Here is a 23,094-nt window from a genome sequence, read left to right as displayed (position 1 = left end):
TTCTCCTTGGAGAACAAAGGAGAAACTGCATAATGTAAAAAAAACTATCCTGCATAATGTAAAAATCCTCTCAAAGCACCCCTTGCTTTAAACAGAGGATCATCCTCTTGCCAACGTACATGCAACCTGCTTTGTCATACAGGTAGAAGAGCTATACAGTACTGCCTTTCGGTGGGCTTATCCAGGCTCCCGAAGGGAGGTTAGAGAGGGCATGAAACAGAACAGCTTACACAGGCAAAAAGAACTAGAGGGCAAAATGCTTGGACTTCTCTAAAGCCTTTCATCCTAGCGTCACAAAGTAGTACACAAGTGTCAATTAATCCCCACCACATGCCTGAGAAGGAGTTAAGTATTATCCTCATTTCGCAGATGACGAATCGGAGGCAGAGAGGTTAAGGCCAGTGGTGGATTAAGATTCCCTGTGGCCTAGATCCAAACTCATCTTCGGACCCTCCTCCACACAAGGCACTGCGGTTCCCAGTATACACACAGGGGCAGCAGGGCCCAAGTAGGGTGAAATATTGGGGGTGATGATGCATGTTTCCACCCACACAACCTCTTGTGGAGGCAAGAGCGGAGCGGGACCCAGCTATGTTTCCTATGTGCGGGGGACAGAGATGAGAGGGGGACCCAGAGGAGCTGGAGGGGCCACTGGCCTGCAGTGCATGAGATCAGACCAGCTGCTGGGCAGCCAGTAGGACTCCTGGGCACAGCCCAGACCCACCTTCCAGCCACTGTGGGTCCCAGCAGAGATACCCTGTCTGGGGGAGGGGCAGGGGCACATGCACCAGCTGCTAGGGTGCAGTGGGGGACATGACAGAGCTCCGGCACCTGGGCTGAGGACATGGGGCACATAGGTCACCAGCCACCATGGCAGAGTGGGGGATGGACAGAGCTCCAGCCTCTAGGTGGGGCATCAGGGACAGAGAGGTGTCAGTGAACAGGCCACAGCCGCGAGGTACTGCCATAGCAGTGGCAGTAGAAACTACCAGGATGCCACTTCCCAGATGGAAGCCAGCTGCCCCCTCTCTGCCCAGACCCTCAGACACCGAAGTGGCTTTGAGTCCATACATGTTAGGGGCTTGATTCTCCACTGGGAAATAAATCACCCCTCCCTTCTTCTCCTCCACCCGGCCCTGTCATGAGTTAAAGCTGCAAGGAGATGGCTTTAACTCAGCTACTGGCAGTAGGTCCCTCAGGAAGGCCATCACACTCCACCAAACTCTCACCCTCCTCTGTCCTCCCATGACACACCCCTTCCTCACCGCTTTCTCCACCCCTCATACACACCCTGCCTCATCCTGGTTTAAGCAGCCGTTTCAGTGCAGGAAGTGGTGGTGGTCACCCAAGCATATACCCACATAAACACAACATGACTTTCTTCCAAATCGGCAGGTGTATCAAGCCCTCACCCCTCACACTGCCACACGCATGCATGGACGTACAGTTGGCAGTCTGGTTCAAAATCCTCCGCTCGGATCCAAACAGTTGCGCTCCTCCTAGGTATTCTGTTCCCACCGCTTGTGTAGATTTCCCAGTGATAGGAGTTGGTATCGTCCACATGTAGAGAGAGCAGGGCGCTGAAGCTGTTGACCGGTGCGATCACCTGAGAGTCAAGTGTTTGCCTTGTCAGTAGACTCAGCAGAAGGGTCACAGCTTGAATGGGCCAGGGAAGATGAATAAATTATTAATAAAAGAGGGCTTTGTATTGTTCCCGTTGAAGCTAACATCCCCCCATTGATGTTAGTGGGGCAAGTCTGAATTACAGTGCCAGGTTCACTGGCACTATACATAGGGGGACGGATAGCTCAGTGGTTTGAACATTAGCCTGCTAAACCCAGGCTTGTAAATTCAGTCCTTGAGGGGGCCATTTAGGGATCTGGGGCAAAAATCTGTCTGGGGATTGGTCCTGCTTTGAGCAGGGAGTTAGACTAGACTATCAGGGTTGGAAGGGACCTCAGGAGGTCATCTAGTCCAACGCTGAATGGGCTTGATTTTCCAATGCAGCCCCTTCTACATTGGCACTGGCAGTATAAATTGACTCTAAATCCAGCATAACCTCCCAGTTCAAAAGTGATCCTCTGGTGGCATACACCATTCCCCTTCCTGTGCCACCATGGGTGTGACATGCCTTCACCACCTCAATCCTCAGCAGTGTTTTCAAGTCCTGTGGTCATCTGTAACTGGCGTAAGTTACTGCAACCCTTAGGCTGCTCTAACATAGTAGGCAGGAAGTGGTCCTGTGCAGAAGTGCACCAATCTCAGCAGCAGGCAGAGGTGAAGTTGACACATGCATGCGCATTATGGGCAGATCAGCCAGACTTGACCGAGAGCTGACCCAATGTAAGTGAAGGTGGCAGAATTGGACTTGCAGCTATGAAGTAATCGTTATCAATGACAACGCTGTAGCATGGTTGGAGTTTAACTATGTTTTAGAGAGATGCACACGACATACACACACTAATAATAATAATCAGACCTAGCTTTTATTTAGCGCTTCTCATTAGGAGATCTCAAAGTGCATAACCAAGGTCAGTATCATTATCCTCATTTACAGATGTGTAAACTGAGGCACAGTGAGGTAAAGTAACTTGCCCAAGATCGCCCAGCAGCCCCATGGCAGAGCCAGGAAATAGAATCTAAATATCCTGAGTTCTGGTCCAGGGATCTATCCTCTAGGCCACACTGCCTCCCACACTGACAACTGATTGCTTAGGGTAAATTAGACAGCATAAGAGTGTAGACATAGCAAACCTTACAGCTCTTCAAAGGAAATTCAAAAACAGACATAAAGGAAGGGGCTAAAAATCAGATCCAAACCTAATTATCCCTAAAAATGCATTTTCCTCCCTTTGTAAAATGCTGACTTTTATTAGTAGCTCGGAAACCCTCTAAATGCTGAATTCCAACTTTTCTTTGTCAGATTTATGTAGTCCTGTTGAGAAAAAAAAATAGGACCTGTGTATATTGCTGAAAGATTGTAAAATTTAATAGCAAACAGATTACGTACTTAGCAATAGACTAAGCACAATTAGGCCTCACATTCCTCCCACTCCTATAAATAACTCTCCGTTTCCTCTCCATGTCTGCAAATTTCATTAGTATGGTGGAAAGAAAGGGGAAGAAAAAAAAACAAAAAGAAAACCCAAGCTCCCTTGCCTCACAAAGCCCAGATCCCATCAGTCAATCAAGAGCTTTGTTCAGCCTGGGGGGGCAAACTAAAATTACTTTTCCCCTGCACCCTTGGGCCATGTGTTCTTGGTCAGGGAGGGAAAATTTTCTACAGATGGCTTAGGAATTCACCTGCTGAAAAATGACAATAGTCTATTCACATAACCTGTAGCTCAGGCTCCTGACAGGAGCAGCTCAGCGATCTCCATATTTCCACTGCCTTTAGATTTTTTTTATTTGCCTTTTTTTTTTTGTTCTCAGCAAAAACTCTGTGTATTATTTATTGTCTGCAATTTCACACCAGAGTCAAATTCACCCCCAAAGGCCTGTGCAACATTAGTGTCCTGAAGACTTCAGGCTAGGGTTTAACTGGCTTTTAAGAGGTTCATAGGCATTGAGCTGGGCCTCTACACAGCAGTGAATTTCATCCTCTAAAGCAGAGGTCTAATCACAAGACCCTCTCTCAAGGAATGAATAGGGGTTTACGCAGTGCATAGGATATTGTGGAGACCTTTTTGCGTTGATGGACGGGCATTTCACTCCCCTGCAGTGAGCCAGAACAAGGCCACTTCAGCCCCACTTAAATCTTCAAAGTCGGTCTTAAATGGGACTTTAGTGATGCATAGTGCAGGGCTATCACCTTGAAGTGACTTTTACCTTCAGAGTTCTAGTGATTAATAAAAGCCTCTACTAACACTTTTGTTAACTGTAAGAAAAAAGATCAATTTAGGACGGCACACGAAAATATAAAATGCTGGAGGCGAGGGGTGAGACATGCAGAAAAACACAAGCAATCGAGTTGATCATCAGCACTCCCACAGCCTTCTGCCAGTTTATTAGATAACAGGGTGCATGAACCTCAGAGTTAGGGAAGAGCTAAATCTGTTTAGCTGGATTGGCGTTTAGATTGAAAAGCAAGAGATCTGAGATCTGAACAGATGCTTAACAAGTGTTCCTCGACTCCCTCGGACAAATAAATTCAGCCACCTTCAGCTTTCTGATGGTGACAAGCCATTTTCAGAGGAGAGACATATCACACCCAGTGTGTTCCTGGTAAACAAATGGTGAGCTCACTTCTGTTTTTGTGCTAAACTTTGTTGCTTTATGACTCTCTCATCTTCCCAACCTCCCCTGCCATGGTCTGTTTGGCTTCCTGTCTGACATGGAATTGTTAGCTCTCTGGCACTAGGACTGTCCATGCTGATATTTTTCTGTACAGCACCTACCACAATAAGGCCCTGATCATTGATTGGGATTCCTAGGTGCTACCATAATACAAATAATTAGTCTTAGTCACACTGATTATTAATATTTAAGTCCTTTATAAGTTCCTTGGACGTTTTTCCTGCTAATTTGGGTATAACTTTCCAGCTGCTGCATAAACGATGTCAGAAGAAGAAGAAGAAAAATCTGGTTGTTTTTTTTCCCTCGACAGCAGAGATATCTTTGTTTTCCTTTATGTAAGTTCACAGCGGACTTGCACATTATCCTCTCAAACCATGTTGCGTAATTAATAAAACCAATACAGTCAAAAGAATTATTTTCACTTTTTCTAAGAAAAGTCAAGGTTTCTATTCCTTCCCTTCCCACAGGCTCCCTCCTTCATCTTTTGAAGAGAGATGCTTATGAGAAATGATGGGCGAGCTTCCAGAAATAATTAGACAAAGATGGTGGAGTAAACCTCAAAAGAGAAAGAGTTGGCTGTTGCAGACAGGGATTTTGCACTTGTAGTGCTAAATGTGGCCTGCGGGAAGAAACACTGAGAGTTGAGCATGTTAGCAATCCAAGATACAGATCCCTTACTATATCAGCTGAATACAAAGGCCTAAAGACAAGTAACTATATCCACATTTAGGTACCTAAATATAATTGCCTTGATTCTTAAAAGATCTCTTCACCCACAATCCCTGTTGAGACATCTCTGAAAATGCAAGTTATTTTTATTTGGTGGCCAGAGATGGTTTTAGGAAGCCTAACATTCAACATCCAACATTTTGGCCAAAATGTGTTTGAATCATCTATAACTGGTCAGAAAACCTTTTTTTTTTTCCCCACAGAAAATTTTGACAAATATGAAAAAAATCAACCCCCCCCCCCCAATTTTTTTCAGTTCATGAGTTTTCTGATAAAACAAAATCAAACCTTTTCAAAGAAAGCAGACACTCTGCAAAAATTTTCATTTGGTTGAAAAACTCAGTTCTCCTTCAGAAAAAAAATTTCAACAGAAAATTTTCAAGCAGCCCATCTCTGCTCTTCTTGGGGGAATATATATACAAATATGAAAAAGAGGTACATATGTAGTGTTGTTGTAACTGTGCTGGTCCCAGGATATTAGAGGGACAAGGAGGGTGAGGAAACATCTTTGATTGCACCAATGTTTGTTCGTGAGAGAGACAAACTTTCAAGCTACACAGAACTCTTCTTCAGGTACGTAGACAGACCCTCCTAGAGTTGCTAGTTTGCCTTCCGGGCTTCAGGGAAGACAGTTGCCTTTCTTAAATCTGTGGCACTTACCAGTTCGTTGTCTGACACTTTATGCCAGGGATTTTTTTTTCTTAACTCGGGAACTACAATTACCTCAATTTACATCTGATCTCCTTATCTTGTTCTCGCATTATGATTTGCATTAACTTTTTAGCAATATAAAAATAATTGCATTGCTTTTTTCCAATGTCTGCTCATCCCAAAAAAAGAAGAACAGGAGGACTTGTGGCACCTTAGAGACTAACAAATTTATTAGAGCATAAGCTTTCGTGGACTACAGCCCACTTCTTCGGATGCACGAAAGCTTATGCTCTAATAAATTTGTTAGTCTCTAAGGTGCCACAAGTCCTCCTGTTCTTCTTTTTGCGGATACAGACTAATACGGCTGCTACTCTGAAACTGCTCATCACAAGTGACCGGTGGACACTGTGATTGAAACATCCAGTTGACTTGGAGAGGGAGTTAAGGATTGGAGAAACCTATCGTTCTGACTCCACATTTAATGAGCTCTGGCTCACTCCGTTACTTTCTCTTATTTCTACACTCCTATCTGTAGAACAAAAGTGGTGTGCCCCTGGACATGATCCAGCTCCTTTCTTGTCTCCTTTTATCCCAATGGGGAAAACAAAGTTATCTCTATTGGGCTAAAAAGGCAAATGAATGTGAAACTTTGAGGTTATATAAAATTCCAGTCAACTGTATCAATGAGATGAATCACACAAAATGGCACACTATGCAAATCACATTCTTTTTTTTTAGAATGGTCAAACTGAATAAGGCCGTACAGTGGGAGAGAGGCGGGCCTGTTAAACAGATAATGCCAAATTTGATGAAAAAATACTTTATATTTCCTCTGCCTTGAAACCCTAGCTTATATTTTCCACTTGGACTGGAAAGAAACAGGTTGTAAGATATCACTTAACATTTGAAGGGAGAGGAGCCTCCCTTTTCCAGATGCAGTTACACAGAGACAGCACGCATGATGGTCACTGATATTGTTTTACACAGTATGAGCAGTTCCCATTGTTAGAGTACCTGAAAATTCTGGATAAGCACACAGGCTAGGAGACGGCTGTTTAATGTCTTTCACCACTTGGCTTAGAAGGATTCTTGTCTCCAGGGGAGCCTACTGATGAAGGACGTTTTCTTGCTTTGTTCAAGTTCATTTCAGCAATGCTCCTTCCCTCTAGCCCTGTGGTTTTGCATTACCTATATCCATGCATTCCAGTGTGCTCCTTTAATTCATGAATTGTGACCTTCGCCATCTGCTCTGCAACCTGTCATACTTGCAGACGTCAGTGATGAACGATAAACAAAGTAGCTCCTACAAATCCAAGGTGGGAGGGCTTGTGCATTAATGTTGACTTCGCATCTAGACAAGACATTAGTTTGCAGGCTGAGATTTACCATGTTCTGATTTCTGTTTTAACTGCCTTCCCATTTCCTGGGCCCAGATGACTTGTTCATGAAGAACTATAGGCATCTGTAGTCATTTCTAACGACTGAATCAAATTCCTAACCATTGGCTGTTAAAAACATTCAGCACAATGAAGGTTTAGAGCAAAATTCACCTCTCTCTCCTGCACCGCTGATCTCTCACCTGCAGTCCAGCTCTGTAGTGTGTATTTTGCACTTGTTTCTCCACATGGAGAATAATTGCATTCATTTGCTAGTAAGAACTCCCATTGGTAACGATGGCAAAGTACTCATGTGAGACTCGTATTCAGGACAGTGTTTTGCACTTGAGGTATAAAACATAAAACACATTCTGTAGACAAACAGTTCTGTTAAATGCATTCCTTCTTCTGAATATGGTATTAAAAACCTGGTTTCCTTAATTTCAGATCCAATGTGCTTCTTCTCCTCGGCTGGGGCATGACAGTAAATGCTGACGGAAGAATGCTAAGCAGAGCTGTTTAAAATGTTCTCCTGCCTCTGGATTTTGTTACAAGCTCCAAACTAAGACCAGATTCATTGATAGGTTTGCTGAGATAAACGAGACTTTCAAGCAAAGCTGGTCTAATGGAGGGATTCGTCGCAAAGCCAGGTCAAACTCAGTGGTTTTGACTGAATTCCAAAACTCCAAGTCAAACGCAGGAAGTGGGAACTGACCTCATAGCAACACAAAATAAAATATTCCTATGGGCTGAAATTCACCCCAATGCAGAGGGAGCCAGCACAAGCGTCCCACATAGGTCCTTTTTTTGAGTGGCACATAGGCAGTGTGTTTCACTGATCTCTAGCTGGAAGGCATAGGGCAGAGAAGAGCTATGCAAGGTTCCCTGCACAGGGCTACCAACACACTGCAAGATCAACCATGCTATTCCAGTTGCTCTCAGCTACACCTTAGTTTTTAATTGGTAGAGATATATGGGGAAGTTCCTAAATGCAACAGCACAATGTTCCTCAGACTTGATTGGCAGCAAATTTGTTCTTCCAATCCTGGTCTTTTCTTGATCAGAGATTGCCATGTGTGGCACATTGGTAATCTACGCCAATGTCCTCTAGGGTTTAATATAAGCTCAATACAGGAGTAAATTAGTGACATTTAATATACAGGAGGTCAGATGATCTAATGTTCCCGTCTGGTCTTAAACTCTACGAATCTATAAACTAGGGTGAGACCAACGTCATCCACCACTAGATCTACTGACAGTGGTGTCTTCACTGTGGTGAGTCGACTGCTGACGCTCCCCCTTCGACTCCACCTGCGCCTCTCACTCCAGTGGAGTACTGGAGTCAATGGGAGAGCGCTCGGGGGTCGATTTATCGCGTCTAGACTAAACGCGATAAATCGACCCCTGGATCGATTGCTGCCCGCCGATCCAGCGGGTAGTATAGACATACCCTAAGTGGTCTCAGTGCCACTAGCAAGAGACAGAGCACCACACCCAGGAGGTGTGTGGTTTACATGCACACCTAAGCACTTTCCTGGATCAAGGCCTAAAATAGGATCTGAAAAGCATAGGCTATCAGATGTAAAAACTAGTGCATTAATCTATTGCATGACCCCTCTGTCTCTGCCTCACCTAATCCCCCGCCCTCCTCAATTTTATACATATGGATATTTCATATCGAAGACCAAGTGCCAAGCAAGGTACACCTCTACCCTGATATAACGCGACCCGATATAACACGAATTCGGATAGAACGCGGTAAAGCAGCGCTCCGGGGGGGGGGGGGGGGGGCTGCGCACTCCAGCGGATCAAACCAAGTTCGATATAACGCGGTTTCGCCTATAACGCAGTACGATTTTTTTGGCTCCCGAGGACAGCGTTCTATCGAGGTAGCGGTGTATAAATACAGAAGAATATTTTCCTGGTTCCTGCGACACATTGTTGAAAGACCTCCAGCAGAGGAACAGCTTTAACAATGGCTGTCAATCTATAATGAGAAACAAGCTGTCTAATTGAAACAATGAATTAATGGAGTTTAAGTTACTCTGCGATTAATAAAGTTTTTAACAATGCTGACTTCCCTAATGGGTTTCTTCACTCACTCTTCACACACAGGCTTGGCAAGATGCCACTGCTGAGTGTTTACTGCATGTGAGCTTACTGAGCAATGATGTAATGTGATTAAGATTTTTAATTGGTGAATATTATATAAGGCAGAATCCTCTTAGCAACAGTAGATTGGACTGAAAGAAATGAACCATGTCAGAATACTTTAGAATTAGGCCTCAGATCTCATTTTCCTCCATTGCTTATTTTTTAAAACCCTGCAAGGTATTTAATTGTTTAAAGTAACTGGAAAGCTATTTTACAGAGAAAAGAAAAGCATCTATTGTTGTTCAGGCATGTCCTAGGCAATCCCAATAAGAATGGCCTCCTTCTTATAATATGCAGCTAAACATATTCCTAAATTCTTATTTTCTTTCTGCGAGGCAGTCTTAAATACAGAGCAGGCTCTTCACAAACCCAAGTGACACCATCTTACCCTTCTTTCTTTGGGAAGTGACAAAGGGCAACCAGATGTAAAAAGACTTCCCATCATAGAGAACCTTAAGTTGCTCCAGGAGAAAAAAATAAAAGATTGATCTGAAATTATATAACCACCACTAAGAAAAAGGGTCTGATTAGTTCCCCAAAACCCATTCCTACATGCTACATAATACTGATTATACCAAGAGGTTATCAATATCGAAGTCTGCATTTTATTCTAAAAAAAAATCACCTGCTGTCAACACCATTAAAAATAAGTAAATGCCATATAGCAGTATTGACTTTAGTTCCTATATTCAGAATGTGTAATATTTACATAATATAACTGTATAGGGTGTATATTTTACTCCAATACATTACTTTCAGTGGCAAGGACTCTCTCTATATATACATATAAATAAGACAATAGTTATTCCTTCATTCCTTTATGGATGTGAAACCTGGGTACCTATCGACAGCACCTCAAGAATCTGGAGAGGTACCACCAGTGATGCTTCCAGAAGATCCTTCACATCAAGTGGGAAGATCGCTGCACTAAGGCCAGCATCCTCGCTGAAGCCAGTGTCACCAGCATTGAAGCAACGATCCTCATGCACCAACTTCACTGGCTGGACATTGTGTGTGAATGCCGGAGTCTCGCCTCCCAAAACAAGTCTTCTACTCTCAGCTCACCTATGGTGGCCAGAGGAAACGCTACAAAGACACACCGAAACCATATCTTAAGACAACTGATGTGGACATCACAAGCTGGGAGGAGCAAGCCACCAACCGACCTCAATGGCGTCACATCCTCCATCAGGCAGTGGATTGCTTCGAGGAGAAGCACCTTGCCCTCGAAGCTGAAAAGAGAGAGAGAGAAGGAAGGAAAAAGAACGAACTTTCTCCCAGCAGGCAGCTGACCCACCAGGAAATGTCTGTTCCTACTGTGGGTGGATCAGTGGTTCCAGGATTGGACTCCTGAGTCATCTCAGGACCCATATGTAAATCTGTGGTAGACACCATCCTCAAATCGAGGGATTACCGATGATGACTATGTCTAGTTTGGGCTAGATTCACCAGTATACTCTGCATGCTTTGCCCCATCCCAGTTACACAAAGCAGTCATAAACCTGACCTAAATGGCCAGTTGAGTTGGGTATTCAGCTGCTGCACATCTCTGGAGTGGCACAAAGCACCTTGTTCTTTTTAAAGTTACCTTCTAATGAGTAGATAGCTCATATTTTCCATGCATCTCTTTCTGATTCTACACAAAGAATATATTATGCTTTTACTCTATCGGGCTTCCCCTGAATGCTTTGGAGAGGGCATGGTGCCAGACACAAAAAATTTTGAATGGTGACTCCTAACTTATGTAGATAGCAACTACAGACCTTATGATGCTTCCTGTCACTTGTTCTATCCCATGACTTTTTGTGCTCCTGGGAGGTCATCAACTTACATCACTGAAGACTTATCTGGTCCAGAACAGGCAGTACAAAGTCACTCCATCCCATCTAAATAAAGGTGCTTCAACCCTGAACTTGAAGTATCACTGCCATAGTTTATCCTCCACCCATTCAATCTTTGGCCTTGCTGAAAGACTGCTAGCTAGGGTGCAAGTTTTGTGATTTGGACATGACAGAGCCATATGCACATTTGGTCAGGAGGCAGTAATTTTAGTAACAACATGACTGTTTAGTTAAACCTGGCTACAATAATAAGTTAAATCTGAAGGGGGTACTTTTCAAAGGCACCCAGCTCCCACTGAAAATCACCAAGTACTTTACTCCCATTTCTGCCTTTGAAAATTTGTCCCAAAAACTAACCTTTGGAATAAGCTTCAGTTTCCAGTGCTCTTCATGTAATGATTTGAAATGGAGACAAATAATGTGTGAATTGTACTGTTTCATTGAGGACACCATGACATTTCTGAATGGGGAAACAACTCATCTGGTAAACGTAAAGGCATAAAATCCAATTTTAAAAAATTACGTTGGTATAAAATTGTATTTGCCTTGAGCGTCACTATCAAATCAAAAGAAAATATTACATTTTCTGAAGTGATGTTGGGTCTTTATTTTTCTTCTACCCTTTTGTAGAGTTAATAAAATACATAATACATTGCATTAAACTAGTTATTTAATTGCTAGTTAGGAAATCCAATATATTCTCAGAGTTATTTTCCACTTGTCACTTTGTGAGGGAATTTTGCTTTGACGTCATTAACAGGCAAAAGCACTCTGCAGACAAAAGAAACCACAAATAGAGGAAAATACGTCAATATTGTTTTCCTTATAGCTTGCCATTCATTGGGTGGACTTTTGTGCACTATTGTGAGTCTGCTACTGGCAAGAGTCCTTTTTCAGCCCTACCATGTGCAATAACAGAAGACCGTATATGCAGTCACTCCTGGAAAACTTTTGCACACTTGCAAATCCTTTGGGAACTGTCTTCAGTGAAATCTATATATTTAGTTGGATTACCAAGACTTGTTCCTCTTGAAAATAAATCTTATGCTGATATTCAGCACTGGAGCTTAGACATTCTTTCTTATTCATCTTTTTAAAACTGTTTCTGGACCAAATTCTGCCCTCAGACTCTTCTGTCCATCCTCATTGCCTAGTGTAACTTTGGACCTACTTCATAGATATCAGTGGATTTATACCAATGTAACTGAGCTCAGAATGTGGCCCAGACTGTAGAAACATAAGAATAGTTACACTGAAGAGTACTAATATGGTCAGTGGTGCATCTAGTCTGATGTCCTGCCTTTCACAGTGATCAAAACCAGATACTTGAGAAGCAAGTACAAAGAATGTCATAATGATCAATTATAGAATGACTTGACCATAGAGAAGCTTCTTCCTAACTCCCATTAGTTACTGTCTCATTTGTGTCAAAAGGTATCAGAATTTATATTATATCAACTTATACATACATATGAATTATATATTAGAACTGGTTGGAGATATTTCAATGGAACCATATTTCATCAGAATATACCGTTCTGTTGAACTCAAAATGCTTCACGAAATCAGGTCGATTTTGCCAGAATTTTGCTTCAGAAGAAATCTGGGCCGGGGGGGGGGGGGGGGGGGGAGGGGGCGAAGTTCTGACAATGTGGAGACATTCCATTTCTACATTTTTGGAATGAAACATTTTAATGTTTCTTTTTGAAATGACATTTTCAAAAGTTATACACAGCAGATTACAAACTGAAAAAGTCAAAATCGAAATGATCAGCCCAAAACCAGAATTTCGCTTCATGGAGAATTAGGAAATTTTTGAATTTTGTTCCAATTTGAAACAAAGCCCTATTTCAAAATCTCAAAACCCTACACGAAATGGAACTTCCATCCTCCACACAGCCTTAATATATATATTTATTTGTATCTAACATGGATGCATTCATTGTCCATATAAATATCTAATCCTTCTCTGAATCCTGTTAAATTCTTGACTTCAGTGATATCATAGAAATATAGGGCTGGAAGGAACCTTGAGAGATCAATTAGTCCAGCTCCCTGTGCTGAGGTAGGACCAAGTACACCTAGACTATCACTAGACCAAGTATACATAGACCATCCTTGGGAGGTGTTTTGTGGCAATGATTTCTGCAGATTCATTATGTGATGTGTTGGGTTTTTTTAAGAGTATTTCCTGTTACCATTTTTGAATGTGTTGCTTTTCAGTTTCCTGGTATAGCTGACCTGCATGAGGTCTTCAGTTTACAATATTTAAGGACTAAATTATGGCCTGGCCTGGCTTAGCCTACACAGATGCAATGGAGAGAAACAAGTCAAAAGGAATTGCTCTTCAGTTCCTCCAGCAGGAGCCTGGCAGATGCCTGTCACTAGCTTCCAAACCTCCCAATTGATGGCTTCACATAAATATTGACACAGATGGCATTTCTTTTAGCGGGATTTCAACTTGAGGTGAAACTCAGCAGCTTCGGTGGAGTTTTACGTGGGACTGAAATTCGTTGTGGAGGTCAGAGAGCAGGAGGGTGCACAAACCTCGTGCAGACGGAGGCAGACCCTGGTCCTTGTGAATTGACATGCTGGGTTTGGCAATTTAAACTGCATGTCACAGGCTTTAGACTCCTGTTTAACCCCATTCTTTGCAAACCTGTTATTTCACTTCTTAGGCACCGATAAATTCTGGGCATCCAACAATGTTAGAAAACTATAAGGGAAAGACATCTATGGCCTGGTCGATGCACAGTACCGGTATAATTATTCCATTACAGATGAGGGTTGTTCTTTTTTTACTGATATAGGTATACTGGTGTGGACACAGTTATACCAGAAGGAAGAGGCTTTAGACCAGTATGGCTTATTCCCCTTCTCATACGAGAACTATATCAGTATAAGCACATTTATACTGGCATAGCTGCATCCTCACTAGGGGGATGTTTATATATTCCAATATAGTCAAAGGAATACAATTTGGGGGCGAGAAATGGCCTACGTCTTTTTGAAGTTTTTTGCTCATGTGTTTCATTGGTTTTCAGCATTTGAGGTCTTTGGTCCATACTTGGGATATGCAGGTTTGAGAGCTATGGCCCAAATCCTCAGCTGGTGTAAATCAGAATAACTCCACTCAATGGAGCCTGCCAATTTAGGCCAGTTGAGGATCTGGTCCAATGAGTTGTACGAAGGAACCAACAATGTTATTTCAATTAGACTTTCTGGGTAAAGTATTTTAGAGTCTTTTTTTAAAAAATACCCATTATAAAATTGAGCCATTTAAAAAATCAAACTCCAGGGTTACCCAGTTTTATGGTGCTGTAAATGTGAGGAAGTTCCATTTCCCCATGTAGCAATGCTGAGCACGTGCAGGTGTGAGCGCTACCCCTTTCCAAACTGGACACCCAAATTCAGCCACCTGGTAGAGCTGAGGAAGGAAGTCACTCATCAGGAGGCTTAAGGTAAGAGAAAAAAAGGTTTACCAGAGGTTAAAGGCAAAGATTATAATGAGGTTTGGTGAAGCAGCACAGACTTAAGGAGACAGTTTAAAACATAATCTGGCTTTGTGGTGTGAGTGCACTATCAATCACATTTGACGTTTCCTGTTCACATTGAAGAACGTGTATTTATGTGCACTACTGCATCTGTGCACAGAAAAAAAGTGAGAGATTTTCTTTTATGAGCCCAAATAGAGACATGTCTCCCAAGAAGAAAAATGCATTGAACTGATGTCTATCTTTCCTTCCGCATGCCTGTTGCACAATGACTCCATCTGTTAACTGACAAATAAAACATTTACAGCTCCTACAAAGAAATTAAACTTGTCGAGTTTATAAAGTTGTTTGCTAATGAAAAGCAAGTTAAGGGGATTGACTGGCGGGGAAGGAATTGGATGCATTGTAATTGTTTCTCCTACCCCGTCCTATTACTTTGCCTATTGCCTTGCCAGTTGAAATATGTATAGGGAAAAATATGAGAAATATCTTAGAGTATGTCAAGTTATAAGTTAAAAACATAAAAAAGGCGTTGTCTTTAATGTCTCTTTTTACAGTTAAATAGCGTAATATGACCCTGTTCCCATTAAAATCAATAGCAAAGATCTCATTGACTTCCTTGGTGCAGGATCAGACCCTGAGAGGTGTTTGGAAAACTGAGGCTTGGATGGAGAGCCTTCCCACAGTTCTGCTTATACAAGGACATTTCAGGCACTTATCATGCAAGTGCGAGGCATATAGTAGGTCAGTAGCCACTCCAGAGAGAAGCACCCTTGGCTGGAACATGGAAATTTGGAAGCTCATTGCTATAATCTGTGGTTATGAGTTCCAGCTCTGCCAGCAATGCCGGGAATCAAACCACAGTCCCCTGAGTGCAAAGAGCCTTTATTGTAATCCGATAAAGCATTAACAGCCAGCCGTCTTCTTTTTATGGTAAATTAAGAGCCTCATTTGCTTTGAAGCAGCTTGCTTGCTCTTTTGTTTAATTCTCAATAAGGATGAGGAGGAACGCAGAAAGGAAAAATGGGTCCCAGATTCCCCACCTCAGCCTGGCGGCTTTAGAGAATGCAAATAAAATCCCATTTTCTCAAGATATCTGATTTCTGAGCACTGAGCCTTTATTTCTGGTTTCCAAATGGTACTTCATAGTGTTTGGCTTTGTGGTAGAGCACCTGGAAGCCATAACCAAGCCCAATGCTGAGATTGGACAATAGGAACTATAGCTCACCTACAGTACAATGCCCGCTTATTGGAAAGCCAGTCAGCACGGTAACTCTGATATTGCCACTCTTGCCTTTAACTTATTGACTGGAAAGTTTCTAATGGGACTCTAATTTTCAGCATATTTGGTTACTCTTTATTAATCATTCCCCTTTGTGGAATGCTGTACTCTCAGATGAAAAAAGAAGAACAGGAGGACTTGTGGCACCTTAGAGACTAACAAATTTATTAGAGCATAAGCTTTCGTGGACTACAGCCCACTTCTGCGGATACAGACTAACACGGCTGCTACTCTGAAACCTCTCAGATGAAAGTGTGTCTAAACTGTGCATTTGTGATAAGTCACAACACTGGCTTCATGTATCTGTTTCATTATGCACTACAGATGGGCAACTCAAGACTATCCAGGGACAGAGCAGAACCCTGCCCTCTCTCCTTTTTCCCCTCCCATAAGAGGATCAGTTTCCATTATTCTTGGGTGACTTATGAATTTGTGGGGGAGTCATTTTGGGGGCGGGGGAGGGTTGGCAGAAGATCACAGTCCTGAAACCTATCAAATGCAATCAAGTTTGCAGTTAAATAAATACATTGTGGTGCTAAGTATTCATTTAACAAGTCCGTCCCTTTAGAGAGGCATATTACTTCTGGGGACTCTGTTATTTCCAGTGTATAATTTGAATTTGGGTACGCTTCTGTCTTTAGATTAACTAGCTGTATGCTCAAGAGTAGATACTTACAAACTGTAATCAAGTCACCCCTTAACCTTCTCTTCGTTAAGCTAAATAGATTGAGCTCTTTGAGTCTATCACTCTAAGGCAGGGGTCGGCAACCTTTCAGAAGTGGTGTGCCGAGTCTTCATTTATTCACTCTAATTTAAGGTTTCGCGTGCCAGTAATACATTTTAACGTTTTAGAAGGTCTCTTTCTATAAGTCTATAATATATAACTAAACTATTGTTGTATGTAAAGCAAATAAGGGTTTTAAAATGTTTAAGAAGCTTCATTTAAAATTAAATTAAAATGCAGAGCCCTCCGGACTGGTGGGCAGGACCCGGGCAGTGTGAGTGCCACTGAAAATCAGCTCGCGTGCCGCCTTTGGGAGGCGTGCCATAGGTTGCCTACCCCTGCTCTAAGGCATATTTTCTAATCCTTTAATCATTCTCATGGCTCTTCTCTGAAGCCTCTCCAATGCTCTCCAATCCATCAAAGGGTTTTCCATAAATCAGCACACTAGAACGATGGTATTGAACACTGGGAATAAAATATTTGGTCACAATCATTGCTAGATAAATCCAAAAATTGAATGATAGTGAACACTTTGGGTAAAACAACAAAAGCCCACTATATAGCAAAATTTTGATATCTCTTCATTTTTGTAAATGGATTTAAGAGAGAGAGAGACTGGTGGTATTTGACCCACTTCTGCCTGTTTTAATCAGCTTGAGAAATTTGACTACAAGATGTCAGCCTTCTTATAAAGATTGATTCTTCAAATGTTTTCTTCGTTTATCATTATTCTCTGTATCCCAAACTATTTCATAGACCTCTCACTGGAAAACTGCAACTCTTAAAATAATTTTATACAAGAAATAAGGTCAAAAACTTTATTTGCTCTCTTTGGTAAAAATTTTCAAAAATGACTTTAGGTGCCCACCAAAAGACCCCTTTCTCCTGATTTTGTCAAGGTTGCTAAGTACCTGTAGCTTCCATTGATTTCTGATAAACTTCTATGGGTGCTCAACATTTTCTGAAAACCAGGTACCAAGTGTGTCAGCTTAGGGTTTTCCAAGTTTGATATACTTCAAATCAGCGGCCACTTTGGAACATGTTAGCCATAAATGCTTCCCTTAACTCTTTACTCAGCCATCTGTTCCACTTCCAGTCTACACACTCTGAGCATGAATTTAAAATTTCTATAAGGGGCAGAAATCGAGCTGCACAGATATAGGGTCACGGGATGGGAAGGTGGTAACCAAAGAAAGAGAAGAATAGGTACTGATGGATCCTCACTCTCCAGGTACAACATGCAGTGAGAAAGACAATGCTGGGCAAGAGGTTGGTATAGAAGAGTCCATATTCCAGAATCTGCTAGTACAACAAAAATATCCAACCCCCCAAACGGAGTCCCTGAATCTAATAATCAAAGTGCCTAACAACCATCTGGTTTGCTGAGTTGTTGTAGCCATGTTGATCCCAGGAAATTAGAGAGAAAAAGTGGGGGAGGTAATATATTTCAGTGTACCAACTTCTGTTAATAAAAGAGACAATCTTTCCAGTTTACACAGACCATTTTTTGTTTTAGTGGCCCAACTTCCATTGTTCATCTAAAGATATTACCTCACCCACCTTGACAAGATAGTTGTTAGAAAGACAAGTATTTAATTCTTATCAGTTTTTTACTGTAGCATATAAAGGTGTTAACTACTTAGCTTACGCCATTATTCTCTTTCAGTGTAGATTTAAAAGAAAGAAAGAATGAACAAAGGACATTGAGGTATAAAACTTCAGACATCATAAAATGTGGAAAACACCAATGGTTTCCAGTGAAGCCATCCTGATTTATGTTTTCTTTTCCAAAACCTGAGAATTTTGATTATTGCTGGTGTGTACTTAAAAAAATAATAACCCAAAAAAGGTATTTAACAATCTTTGTCAAATATTTTCCTTCCTTTTCCAAAGGAAATAGTTGATTTTATAACTGCAGATGCCTCCTTGTGTGCAGTTCAAGAAAATCACATGATTTTCCATTCAGTAACCAATCGGGGCTTAATGTTGCATCTAGAGTAAACCAAAGGTGTTGCTATTATAAAATGGGAACACAGTGTTTATCCTTTTATGATGCTTATAATTAGTAACTTTCCTCAATATCCCTCGGGTTACTAGTTAAAGAGCAGCTGACGTCTCATGGAAACTTTCAAAAACATTCTGTTTAGAGATTATTCTGCCAGTATGTCACATATTTTCAGTTTTTTATTAAAACTAGAAATATTTCCATGAAAATAGGATCAGTATTGCTTAAGCTAAAATCTCCTCCTTCCTCATATTCCCACCTGAAGTCATCAGCTTCTGTTTGTGACATCATGGCCATATCCACAGCTACAAAATGTGATGCCACAATCACAGGATTGTGATTTCAGGTAGGAAATATATAACAAAAGCCAATGAAAACTTAATCAAGAAAATGTCCTTGTGTTCAGACAAATGAACCGGATAATAAAAAGAGAGAGAGAATGAAAAGTCAAATAATAAAGAAGCAAAACTGTAGAATGTTCTTCAAAAATCTTCCATGAGCAAGTGTTTCCAGACCAGAGTTTCAGACAGGCTCTACCTGAATCCAGATTTACCTGTTCACTGCAAAAGTGGGCATGCACCTACCGAGCACATGCCTGACTGCACATGCACATGGCTGTTTGTGCATGTCCTCTTCTGCATATTATGTCAATTTCAAGTACTAAAGTAAGCAGACAACTTTGCATGCTGGGGCTGGAAATTTGGCCCTAAAAATACCAAATACGTACTACACTTACTAAAAAACGTGGCACGAAACGTTTGGTCTTTGAGACAGAATTTGTGACAGTGTTTGTGATGATCACTCACAGATGGGGATTGACAATGATTAACAGACAACTCTTTCCATGTAGCTCATAGACTCATAGACTTTAAGGTCAGAAGGGACCATTATGATCATCTAGGCTGACCTCCCGCATGATGCAGGCCACAAAAGCTGACCCACCCACTCCTGGAATAATTCTCTCCTTGACTCAGCTGTTGAAGTCCCCAAATCATGATTTAAAGACTTCAAGTCGCAGAGAATCCTCCGGCAAGCGACCCCTGCCCAGCAAGTGACCCCTGCCCCATGCTGCGGAGGAAGGCGAAAAACCTCCAGGGCCTCTGCCAATCTACCCTGGAGGAAAATTCCTTCCCGACCCCAAATATGGCGATCAGCTGAACCCCGAGCATGCAGGCAAGATTCTCCAGCCAGACCCTCCGGAAAAAGTTCTCTGTAGTAACTTTTAATATCCCATCATTGACCATTGTTACTAATTACCAGCGATGGCACGTTATTGACCTATTGACTAAAATCACGTATACCATCAAACCATTCCCTCCATAAACTTATCAAGCTTAATCTTAAAGCCAGAGAGGTCTTTCGCCCCTACTGTTTCCCTCGGAAGGCTGTTCCAGAACTACACCCCTCTGATGGTTAGCTTCGTCTAATTTCAAGCCTAAACTTCCCGACGGCCAGTTTATATCCATTTGTTCTCATGTCCACATTAGTACTGAGCTGAAATAATTCCTCTCCCTCTCTGGTATTTATCCCTCTGATATATTTAAAGAGAGCAATCATATCCCCCCTCAGCCTTCTTTTGGTGAAGGTAAACAAACCGAGCTCCTCGAGTCTCCTTTCATACGACAGGTTTTCCATTCCTCGGATCATCCTAGTGGCCCTTCTCTGTACCCGTTCCAGTTTGAATTCATCCTTTTTAAACATGGGAGACCAGAACTGCACACACTACTCCAAATGAGGTCTCACCAGTGCCTTGTATAATGGAACCAGCACCTCCTTATCCCTACTAGAAATACCTCACCTTATGCATCCCAAGACCGCATTAGCTTTTTTCACGACCACGTCACATTGCTGACTCATAATCATCCTGCGATCAACCAGGACTCCGAGGTCCTTCTCCTCTTCCGTTACTTCCAAACGATGCGTCCCCAGCTTATAACTAAAATTCTTGTTAGTCATCCCTAAATGCATAACCTTACACTTCTCACTATTAAATTTCATCCTATTACTATTACTCCAGTTTACAAGGTCATCCAAATCTCCCTGCAGGATATCCTGATCCTTCTCCGAATTGGCAATACCTCCCAACTTTGTGTCATCCGCAAACTTTATCAGCACACTCCTACACTCGGTTCCGAGGTCAGTAATAAATAGATTAAATAAAATCGGACCCAAAACCGAACCTTGAGGAACTCCACTGGTAACCTCCCTCCAACCTGACAGTTCACCTTTCAGTACGACCCGCTGCAGCCTCCCCTTTAACCAGTTCTTTATCCACCTCTGGATTTTCATATCGATCCCCACCTTTTCCAATTTAACCAAAAATTCCTCATGCGGTACCGTATCAAACACTTTGCTGAAATTGAGGTATATTAGATCCACCGCATTTCCTTTATCTAAAAAATCTGTTACTTTCTCAAAGAAGGAGATCAGGTTGGTTTGGCATGATCTACCTTTCGTAAAACCGTGTTGTAATTTGTCCCAATTGCCATTGACCTCAAGGTCCTTAACTACTTTCTCCTTCAAAATTTTTTCCAAGACCTTGCATATTACAGATGTTAAACTAACAGGCCTGTAGTTACCCGGGTCACTTTTTTTCCCCTTCTTGAAAATAGGAACCACATTAGCTATTCTCCAGTCAAACGGTACCACCCCCGAGTTTACCGGGGGTCTGCATTTGGAAAGAGACATGGGCAAGTCATTTGATTCGGTGTCTCTGCCTTTTTCTTCCTGCTGACGGGTCATTGCTAGGCATTTTTGTGGAATGTAAGTGCAATGGCAAGCTTTTGCATGAGATATGTATGGCCAAGATCCCAACAGCTTTCCCGCACTGGCCATCTGATTTCATAAAATCAGAGAAAATGTGTGTTCCACAAGAATGAATGAACGTGATACTCTGAATTTCTAATGGCTGCTCTGTGACCTTTTCTGGAGCAAATGTAGATGTGTAAAGATGTACTCAGTTCAAGGTCCCCGCATCTGCTACAACTCCAGCAAACAGTGAGATAACTTTTCCACCTGACATGCTCTTCACTTTCAACAAAACTTAAGTCAGTAGACTTCATTTTGGATGGGGCCTGATCCTTAAAGGTGCTGAGAGCCCACAAATATCAATGCTGAGCATAGTAAGCACCTTACAGGAGGACCTCAGCAATCAGCAGGATCATAGTATCAGAGGATCATAGGACTGGAAGGGTCCTCGTGAGGTCATCTAGTCCACTACCCTGCATTCGTGGCAGGACTAAGTATTGTCTAGACCATCCCTGACAGGTGTTTGTCTAACCTGCTCTTAAAAATTTCCACAACTTCCTTTGGCAATTTATTCCAATGCTTAACCACCCTGACAGGAAGTTTTTCCTAATGTCCAACCTAAACCTCCCTTGCTGCAATTGAAGCCCCTTGCTTCTTGTCCTGTCCTCAGAGGTTAAGGAGAACAATTTTTCTCCCTCCTCCTTGTAACAACCTTTTATGTACTTGAAAATTGTTATCATGTCCCCTCTCAGTATTCTCTTCTCCAGACTAAACAAACCCAGTTTTTTCAATCTTCCCTCATAGATCTTCTTGGCCAACTTAGATGACTTTCAGAGCTCCATTGGAACCAATGGGGACTGGGATGTAGGTAATGGAAGTTCCACAATAGATAAGGGATGTATCTGGAGCAGCCATTGTAATACAGATAAACTATCAATTGTGCCACTAATATCAGGTCCGCCTTGCAGATCTGATGGGATGATTTTGCCTCCAAAGTTTACATCCCCAGAGAGAGGTTCAGAAAATGGTGACATATGTCTTAATGTTGGACAAATTCCACATAAACACATGAGAATAAAGGTAGAGCTGCTAAACCCATCTATTTATATCAGTGCGGGGGGAAGGTTATACATGCCCTGACTGTGTTCAGGCCTCATGGCTATATTTTCTCCAATATCAAAAAGGCCTGTTATCATGTCACAATACGTTGGTTGGTAGGTGATGCCAAATCAAGTTAAGAACCTCTTATCTACCAATGGGGGACATGCAGAGATTCTGTGATGGGCAGTACATTACATTCTCTTTCTCCTTTTTCCTCTACAGATTATTCACTTCTAGCAAGCGCTGAAAAGTATATTGTTCTCTGGTTAGATCAGTGTTTCTCAAACTGGGGTCGCTGCAGCTCCCATTGCCCTGCAGCGGCGAACCACGGCCAGTGGGAGCCGCGATCAGCCGGACCTGCGGATGGGGCAGGTAAACAAACCGGCCTGGCCCGCCAGGGGCTTTCCCTACACAAGCGGCGACCCCAGTTTGAGAAACACTGGGTTAGATACTGTGTATATTTAAAACTGGTCCATGGAATATTTGAACATAAGGACAGGTTATCCATGATAAGGTATATGTTTTCTGTCTATTTAATATATCTTGTTCTCTATTTATCTGCCGAGCAGCAGATGGGAATGGAAATAGGAGGAGGAAGAGATCGACAGAGGAATTTGTTTTTCCATTGGTTCATAGATGTTAAATCCAGAAAGGATCATTATAGTCATCAGCTCCGGCGTCCTACTGAGCACT

The 23,094-nt window shown here is 42.1% G+C and overlaps 1 long non-coding RNA gene across 1 annotated transcript in view; it reads left to right on the top strand.

Moving 5' to 3' along the window:
• LOC135974809 (uncharacterized) overlaps nucleotides 1–9,124 on the top strand; it is a 66,796-nt gene extending 57,672 nt beyond the window's left edge. The window contains exon 2 of the long non-coding RNA XR_010591925.1: nucleotides 7,500–9,124. This is a non-coding gene — a long non-coding RNA (uncharacterized LOC135974809). The remainder of the gene's footprint in view (nucleotides 1–7,499) is intronic.
• The last annotated feature ends 13,970 nt before the right edge of the window (nucleotides 9,125–23,094 follow it).

Source organism: Chrysemys picta, chromosome 12 (genome assembly GCF_011386835.1).
Source record: "Chrysemys picta bellii isolate R12L10 chromosome 12, ASM1138683v2, whole genome shotgun sequence".
Classification (NCBI taxonomy): Eukaryota; Metazoa; Chordata; order Testudines; family Emydidae; genus Chrysemys; species Chrysemys picta.
This window is presented reverse-complemented; position numbering and strand designations above follow the sequence as displayed.